Raw genomic sequence first — 9,515 nt, forward strand, 5'->3', positions numbered from 1 at the left:
AACACTTTGCGTAACTGCTTCACAGCTCATCTGCATGAATGCTCTGATAAAGGCTGTGCTCATCTGAGTGATATGATCTTTAAGAAGTGAGTGGTATATACCTTACGAAAGCCCAAAGAATCACTAACAGATCTGCATTTATAAATCATGAAGACCTGTTTTAATAAAGCTTTCGTAAACAGTTGAAAAAGGGCGTTCTTTCTGGATAACCCTGTATATTTTTTACCATTGATTTACAAGTCTACTTGGGACCTAAAACAAACAGATAAAAATTTAATTTTACCATGAGTAATCAGCATACTACGTTTCCAGTACACGTTTTTAAACGATGCAATGGCTCTTTCATAACTTAGGGGAGGATAACAGCTTTGGATCTGTCACACGGCTCATTGAAAAGATAATATTTGTCAGTATATTTAGCTTTCATTGAATCATGTTTCTCAAACCTTAGAGGTCCCATTTTATCGGGCGGTTGAACATGTATCTAAACGCGGAGTGATCGCGACCAGATGATGCAGAAATGTAGCCAGCAATCCCGTAAATACCCTAACTAATTGGCCTAAACTTCACCACAGCAAGTAATTTAAATGATCTCACCCAATCCTTTAATATTCGTAGAATCTCCACACCAGCACAGAACTCTCCAGACAAAATCAACCTTCCTCAAAAGCCGCAAAACTGGACAGGACTACCATAAATAAGGCACGAGGAACTAGAATGACGAATGCTATGTCAATCAAAGACTACCTTGTGGCTTCTAAATTGTGGAGGCTTCCCACTGGCCGAAAGACAAGCTGACTCCCCAAAGATGCCAAATCCCCTCAGTGACCATGCAAAGCTGTTGCTCAAAGTGCTAACATCGATTAGTCGAAGCTGAGTATAGCAGACTGTGTAAAATATTGCAAAGATAATAGTCGCGATCTACTAACAGTAAAATACACTGTTCGGTCATATTAATGTGACCACCGCCTACGTTCGACATCAACATGTAATACCCAGTCACAGACGACAGGTGGCAGCACTAGCAGTGGAGGATATGTAAAGCGTGTCTGGTGGACGCAGAAAACAATGTTGCAATTGTGGTAATGAAGAAATAGAGCGATTTATTTGACATCGAAAAGCGCATGATCATTTGCTTTCGGGCCAAGGATGGAACCATTTATGAAATGGCTAAGATTTTACACTGTTTGTGTGCCACCATAGTGATGCAAAATGACGCTATCCATAACTGGCAAAATGACGCCTTCCATAACCGGCGCCGAGGCAGCTACGGTGCACCACAGGTCATAGATGACAAGGGTGTACGACGGCAGCGAAACTCTGTACAGGCGAATAGCTGTGGAGTTGCTGAGTAACAGACCACACAGATGAAAGAAGGAGGTACTTCGCAACGGCTTATCGCTGCCTCCCCCTCTCTACTCATCTCTTCCTTCCCCACCTCCTCCTCCCACCGCCCTGCCCTCCTCCTCCCCCTCTTTCACCTCATCCTCCCCCTCTCTGTCCATCTCCTTTTCCTTTTTTATGCCCAATGCCTCATCTCAGCCAATCTCCTCTTCTCTCCTCACTTCCTACCCTTTTTGCGCACCTCCTCCTTTCGCTCTCTGTCTATCTCCACGTCACCCTCTCTCTGTCCATCTTCCTCTTTCTCTCTCTATCTCCATGTCCTCTCTCTCTGCCCATCTCCTCCTCTCCCCTCTCTGCCTGTCCTTTTCCCCCATCTCTCCCCATCTCCTCCACTCTGCCTTACTTGTTCTCTCATCCTCTCCCACCCCCACCCCCTCCCCAGTCTAACTTCCCCTGACTCTTTTCCTAATTCCTGCTCTCCCAACTATTTCTATCACTTCCTCCTCCTCTTTCTGATCATCTACGCTTGCACCCCCTCTTTGTCCTTCTGCACTGCATCTCTCTGTCCTTTTCCTCCCCCTCTCTCGGTCCAACTCCTCTTACCCTTCTCCCAGTCCCCCTCCCCCTCTCTCCCTTTTGTCCATTTCTTCTTTCCCTCCCTCTGTCCATCTCCTGCTACCTATCTCCTCCTACCTATCTCCTCCAACCTATCTCCCTCTGTTCATCTCCATCTGCCTCCTGTAACTGTTCACCTTTTCCTCCCCACCACCTAATATTTATATCCTTCTGCTCCCTCTCCTTATCCATAGCCTCCTCCCCATAACCCCGTCGCTACCATATCCTCCTGCCTCCTGCACCTCTCTTTCCCCTCTTTTTCCCCTATCCATCCACTCCTGCCCTTTCTGTCCCTCCTCTCCTGCCCCATCTCTTTATCCATCCTTCCTCTATTCCATGCCCATTCATACATGTAGCCCCTGCAAAACAGATATATAAAGCAGACGGATACTATTCCGATACAACACGCTTTTTGTGTAGAGCAGCCTCTGTATCGGGGGCTGGAAAACTGTTTCTTACCCTGGACATGAAAGCTGCCTTGCAAAGCTGGTCGATAAGACAGGCCGATACTATTTCGACACAATACGCTGGTTGTGAAAGGCAGGCTATCAGCAGGGGCTGAAGAAACTGTTTTGCCTGTATCTCCATTCCTACCGGCGCTAAGAGATTATAAACTTCACAGTGCTGATACTCATCAAGTTTACTTTTCGTGTACTAGCCGTGGTTAAAATCTGTCCTGAGGTTCGAGATACTGAACATACATACTACAGTTTTATGCATAGGTCATTATCGAGATAATTTATAACTTGGTAAGCTCTGGAGTAAACATTCTTGAACAGTTTATGAAAACTTTAAGGAGCGACAGTCGATGAAGAAGAACAAACAGCTGTACATGAACATCAGAGAAGAGAGGAATGTGTAAAATTGCATCTCCTACGCGAAGACGATTTCTTCAGTACACATTGCTTTGTAGCACTATGGTCGCATTGTGGCTTGGAAACAACCATAAGATGAGTTTAAACTACAAGAGGCGACCAAAAAGTTAATGTTTGAGGGCATTGCTGCAGGCGTATATGTAACAGAGAGCTGGGTATATAAGCACTGATGTGTGGGCAAGGGATTAGTGTGATATTCGTGTCATTTCAATGCGTGTGCAGTAACTACTGAAATGTGAACTATGGCAACGTTATTACCAAATGTATCCAAACAGGGCCAATGTGCTTCCAAAGGGCAAACACCGGTAGACAATCATTGAATAGTGAAGAAGGTGTATGGAGCAGCATGTCTATGGAAAACCACCGTTGTGCAATGGAGCGCCAACTTCTGTGCTGGTCGTTCTGGGAGGCCACATGTATATAGCGAAAGTTTCTATTTCTTGTCTTCATACTTCTTAAAGACTCTGGCCAAGGTTGCCGGACCTCCCCCCTCCCCCCCCCCCCCCGGAAATTGAGAATGTTTTGAGCATTATGGGCAGGGTCGTCGAACTATCTCGGGGTTCTACCATACGAGATACGAGATGGTAGAATTTGGAACGATATTCCTCAGGAGGACATCCAAGCACTCTATCAATCAATGACAAGTCGAATAACTGCTTGCATGAGGGCCAGAGGGGGACCAACACGTTACTAAGTCGCTCATTTTGTGAAGCTCTTTGTCATGAATAAATTAGCTAATTTTTCTGAAATTGGACTCATTTGTTTGTTCGTAGATGTGCATCACATCTACTGATTTCCGTACCATTCGGACGATTCCTTCGTTATGCGTCGGCTTTTCTTTCCTTGGTAGTGCCTGAATGAAGTGTTGCCCATAATCTACTGCCATTTCACATAGGAAATTCTAAGTGAACAGAGCTACAGTAACCTGCAGGAGAACTACTGCTTTGTTCAATAAAATCATGACCAACCCATGGGACATTTTCTTGAATCGGCATTGGTTCATTTTGAACAAATGAAGTACTCATAGCTGCCACTATGTTGCATACAGTACAATGTGGAGTGACAGTTGCGCAATAGGAAGATACAGGCTCAAGCTCTAGCATGACACATGATCTGAATCTAATTGCAGTAATATAATGTTATGGGGTGAGACATCACATTTTCGCATAAGACCGAACAAAAGAATAAACAAAGGAATTCGTTACACTTAAACGAAGAGAAAGTAATTTCTGATACTTGAAGCGATCGTTCACTACAAAGAACATTTGTGATAGGTTAAAACTGTGCACAGGATTGGGATTCGAGCCCGGAATACTACACTACTGGCCATTAAAACTGTTACACCAAGAAGAAACGCAGGTGATAAACGGGTATTCATTGGATAAATATACCACAGTTCATCAAGAGTAGTGACTGGCGTATTGTGACGAGCCAGTTGCTCGGCCACCATTGACCAGACGTTTTCAGTTGGTGAGAGATCTGGAGAATGTGCTGGCCAGGACAGCAGTCGAACATTTTCTGTATCCAGAAAGGCCCCTACAGGACCTGCAGCATGCGGTCGTGCATTATTGTGCTGAAATGTAGGGCTTCGCAGGGATCGAATGAAGGGTAGAGCCACGGGTCGTAACACAAATGTAACGTCCATCGTTCAAAGTGCCGTCAACGCGAACAAGAGGAAACCGAGACGTGTAACCAATGGCACCCTACACCATCACACCGGGTGATGGCGATGACGAATACACGCTTCCAATGTGCGTTCACCGCGATGTCGCCAAACACGGATGCGACCATAATGATGCTGTAAACAGAACCTGGATTCATCCGGAAAAATTACGTTTTGCCATTCGTGCACCCAGGTTCGTCCTTGAGTACACCATCGCAGGCGCTCCTGTCTGTGATGCAGCGTCAAGGGTAACCGCAGCCATGGTCTCCGAGCTGATAGTCCATGGTGCTGCAAACGTCGTCGAAATGTTCGTGCAGATGTCTGTTGTCTTGCAAACGCCCCCATCTGTTGACTCAGGGATCGAGACGTGGCTGCACGATCCGTTACAGCCATGCGGATAAGACGCCTGTCATCTCGATTCCTAGTGATACGAGGCCGTTGGAGTCCAGCACGGCGTTCCGTATTACCCTCCTGAACCCACAGATTCCATATTGTGCTAACAGTCATTGAATCTCGACCAACGTGAGCAGCAATGTCACGATACGGTAAACCGAAATCGCGATAGGCTACAGTCCGACCTTTATCAAAGTCGGAAACGTGATGGTACGCATTCCTTCTCCTTACACGAGGCATCACAACAACGTTTCCAACTGCTGTTGGAAATCGGTTGGAAACTTTCCTCATGTCATCACGTTGTAGGTGTCGCCACCGGCGCCAACCTTGTGTGAATGCTCTGAAAAGCTAATCATTTGCATATCACAGCATCTTATTCCTGTCGGTTAAATTTCTCGTTTGTAGCACATCTTCATGGTGTAGCAAATTTTAATGGCCAGTAGTGTATATTAGCCAGTATGTAGCGTTTTCTATGCTATTCTTGTTCTTTAGTTTTATAGCTATCATTATCAACACTGATGTTCCAGCGTTCGGAACATACAAAAATTACGATAATTGTTTAAGGCGTGATTTGATACCCTTTAAATTTCCGTGTAATTTTAGGGTTACACTGGAACCCGTGCTTTCGATTATAAAACATATCCACTTTGTGAAATGCGAGGAAATTAGAACGTCACTGATGAAGCGAACTGAACTGCCACCTGTTCCTAACAGAACTGGTTTGTAAAATAATCCCAGCTGGAGTGGAGTGCCCTTACTTTCCACCTGCCTGAAAAATACTAGTACTCATGTGTGTAAAACACATATTACGCTCAAGTTAAACCTTCCAGGACGTTGTACAGAAATCAGATTTGCTAGATATTCTTGAATGCTGCAGTAATGCACGTATGACAAATTTTTTAACAATTTTGAAACGAGAAACTGTAACAGAACAGGAAAACAAGAATACAACAACCCAAAATTATAAAATAAATGAGATAATAATAAATATCTTCTAGCAGTTATGCTCGGTCATGGTTTTACGGTATGGTAACGTGATGTTTTGTGACTGTATTTACATTTATGTCATAAAAATCCAAATAATCCCGTTCTTCTGTTGATCCAATAAGTCACAAGTGATCGCCCTTTACTTTGTTTGAATGAGTACGACATGACGTTATAGCTCTACTGGTCAGCGTTCAGATACTCCTGTCGTCCAAGTCACCAGGCTACGCCCATGCTTCTAGAAGTTTGAGTTTACAGCGCTTGATTGCTACAACTCGGCCGCAGCCGGTGGAAGGACAAGTTTGATCACGTAGCAGCACCAGCCGGTCTTCCACGTCGTAGCGTGACCTCGTACTGTCTCCCAGCTACGTACTCTACGACGAATGGTACCTGAAAACGGGTCGCAGGGAAGGTGAGAAATTGGGTTGTAAGCGCCGTTGACGAAGATATCTTTCCAAACGTAGCCCAGAATTGGGGTGTGGCAGGATAGGGCAGGAAATCGGCTGTGTTCGTTTCAAAGGAACCGCACTAGCATTTGCTTTATATCGATTTAGAGCACAACGGACGAGTTATACCTGGACGACCGGACAATGATTTGAATCTCCGCCCCTCTAAATGTAAGTCGAACGTCTCAACTACTGAGCCATTTTCTTCTGTAATGCTCGTATTTAGCACATGCCAAATCTTACTGGACGCATAGGTTTCCCAAAACTGATAATTTAACAATAATGCTGATTTATTCTTTCTTGAAATGTCTTAAATGATCCACAGAGGTACGGACTGTTAGACTACTTTCATCATAAGTTTACAACTTATGATTTATATAAAAGTCGTTCACGTTAGAATAACGTTTATTGTACATTCGAATATTATAAATGTTGCATAGTAGTAATATCCAAGCTATAGTCTATTTGGTAGTGGACGGATCCCAAAATATTTGGTGCTTTGCAACTCACTTTAGCTAGGGAGTCCAGTTGTTGTTCTAAAGATGAAACGGTCTCACCATCCTTCGTGTATCACCCACAGGCATAACTGATGACTGTTGATTGAAGTTACTATTGTAACCGATGTTATAAGTCTCCCTACTGCACGAGGTAAAATTACGTAAGACAAAATTTTTTATACATTATTCCAAACAACAATGTAATACCTGAAGAGTTTGCATTAGAAGAGGTAGAAGCATAATATTAAAAGAAATAAGAATAACGTTATTTAAGAAACAAAGAATTCTGTGTGCTTGTAAGTAAGCTCTATACTGGTAATGTGCAAGCCATAACTCAGAAAATCCTTATTCTTGTTCCCACTGGTTCGCTGGATGACTTGTCTTGTCAGTATGGATTCTTTTAAAGTGTAAAATAGATGTATAAAAAGGACTTCGTATTATTCTTTCTTAATAACTGATCACCTACGTATGATCCTGAGATTCTCATTTTTCGTAGACTTTACGCTGACTAACCTTATTGTTGCATAAGGAACTGGAGACTAGCTACGATATTTTGGGTCAGAAAGTTAATAAATGTTTTCATGCGGTAAAAGTGGTAGAATTTTAAACTCTAAATACCAGTGACAGCGAGAGTGTAGAAAAATAGTATAAAATGCAGAAAAATAGTAAACTTAATATTATTCGAGCGGAAGCCAAGATAACAAGAATATTTGCGCTCTTCGGCCTGGCTTGTGGCTGATTTAAATATTATTTTTGAACTTAAGTTGCTTAGCTGTAGGTCGATGTTAATTAAATATTGGGGATCTTTCATGAGTAGTGAGTAATAAATTAACAAAAAGGACAATGAGACTGGGCGCCTGCCTTTTTATGAGTTTCCTCCATACGAGGCACTACATAGCAGCAAAAAAAAAAAAAACGGTTTACGTAACAACCCAGGCCACGTCGTAACAGCTCTGAATAAATCCCAACAATATCAGGTAACCTCATAACTGTTGCCCTTCGAACGTGGGCCCGAGATAATATAGTGGTAAGTGGAATATTTAATGAAGAAAAATAATTTTGTGATTTTTTTTAAAAATGTGTTTCTCTTTCATATATGTGTATGAGGCACTGCGCCATACGTAGACCTATGACGAAGGTGGACTCGTAAACCACAAATGAGAAAAGAACTACAAACAACTATTCCTGGCAAACTATCACAATTAATGACGCCGACTGAAACCGCAGCAAAACGTAAGGACACTGGTGTTTACTATCACGCCTTCACATACCATAACGATTGTTAGTGAAATTCTTTGATTTTCCGTTTTGCATTTTTAACAGAAAGTTTTCCTCACTGATAAATTTAAACCATCAAGTAGTCAAATTCTGAGATACGTATATGACGAACGAGTGTATTATAGACTTTCTTTAGTTAACACGGACTGGCAGATTAGTGACAGAAAATGAACAGCGCATTCTACGTTAAATATTAATTTTAATATTATAGTCAAAATATTCCCTTATTTGCACCAACTAAAGGTGTTTGCATGTGATGAGTCTTTACGGAATAGAAAACTCCGAGATTGTCAAACTGAGGAAGCGAGATAAAACCGATTTGAGAGACATGTCTACGCAATTTAGGTTCAACTGAAAACATTCGCGATTGTGAAGGCGACGAACCAGATAATACCCGCTCCATGTCGAGTCAAGCTGAATAAGAGAAAAGCGAAATTAAAGACACAGAAACCACTCAGGGTGAAATTACAACTGACACAGATACAGAACTATATGTCGTTCCATTGTTGGAAAACTGGATATTGAGGAATGTTGGATGTAAGTCGTCGGTTTTGACAAGTGACATACGAAACATGTGATAAACACCTTAAATAATATGGCAACTATAACATGATGTTATGATTTTCTTCAAACTGGCCATCTCAACCAGCTCTTTTTTTAAAATAATACATATGTTTGCTTCGCCAACTGACTACCGAACTGACCTGCCAACCTAACCCATACCTCGGACTAAGTTACAGATCAATGTGTCACCATAAACAGTTTTTTTCACATTTCTCGACTTTCTCCAACCAAAACAAAACTGAGAATATATGCACGGAAGGGTGACTTGACAGGCGGCATTAACATTATGTCACTTTCCAAAGACAACGACTCGTAACGAACATTCCTCTTGACCCGAAAAACGTTGGTGAGCACGAAACTGTAGCAATTCTGCAGGAGCAGACCTCTTTGCGGAACTTTTCAGAAAACTTGAAGTGCGTGATGAGGAAAGATAACGTAAATTACAATTAGAACTAGATAAAATAAAGCTAGAATTTTTATGTACAAAGGATGTCGAATGATGTGGATCGGGGTTTACCTGAGCAGATAACTAAATTGAACACAGATGTACCTGCGTTACAGTCAGTGCAGGAAGACACTGAGTTGATCGTGACTCTCGAGACAAGTCACTAAATTAAAACTCGAAAGTAAGCAGTATTTGCCGAGCAATTAGAAGCACATAATGAAGCTTTAGAAGTACGTATATACAACTGCGTTTAGGAAAAAGGTTGGAGAAATTAACGAACATGTGCCAAACGAAATTTCAGCCATAATCCAAAGTGTCAGCTCAGAAATCGCGTTCGGTACTGGTGAAACAGCAACCGCCATTAAACGCGTATCTCAACAGATAAAAAATACAATAACTAGAGAGATTCCA

This window comes from Schistocerca serialis, chromosome 5 (genome assembly GCF_023864345.2).
Source record: "Schistocerca serialis cubense isolate TAMUIC-IGC-003099 chromosome 5, iqSchSeri2.2, whole genome shotgun sequence".
Classification (NCBI taxonomy): Eukaryota; Metazoa; Arthropoda; class Insecta; order Orthoptera; family Acrididae; genus Schistocerca; species Schistocerca serialis.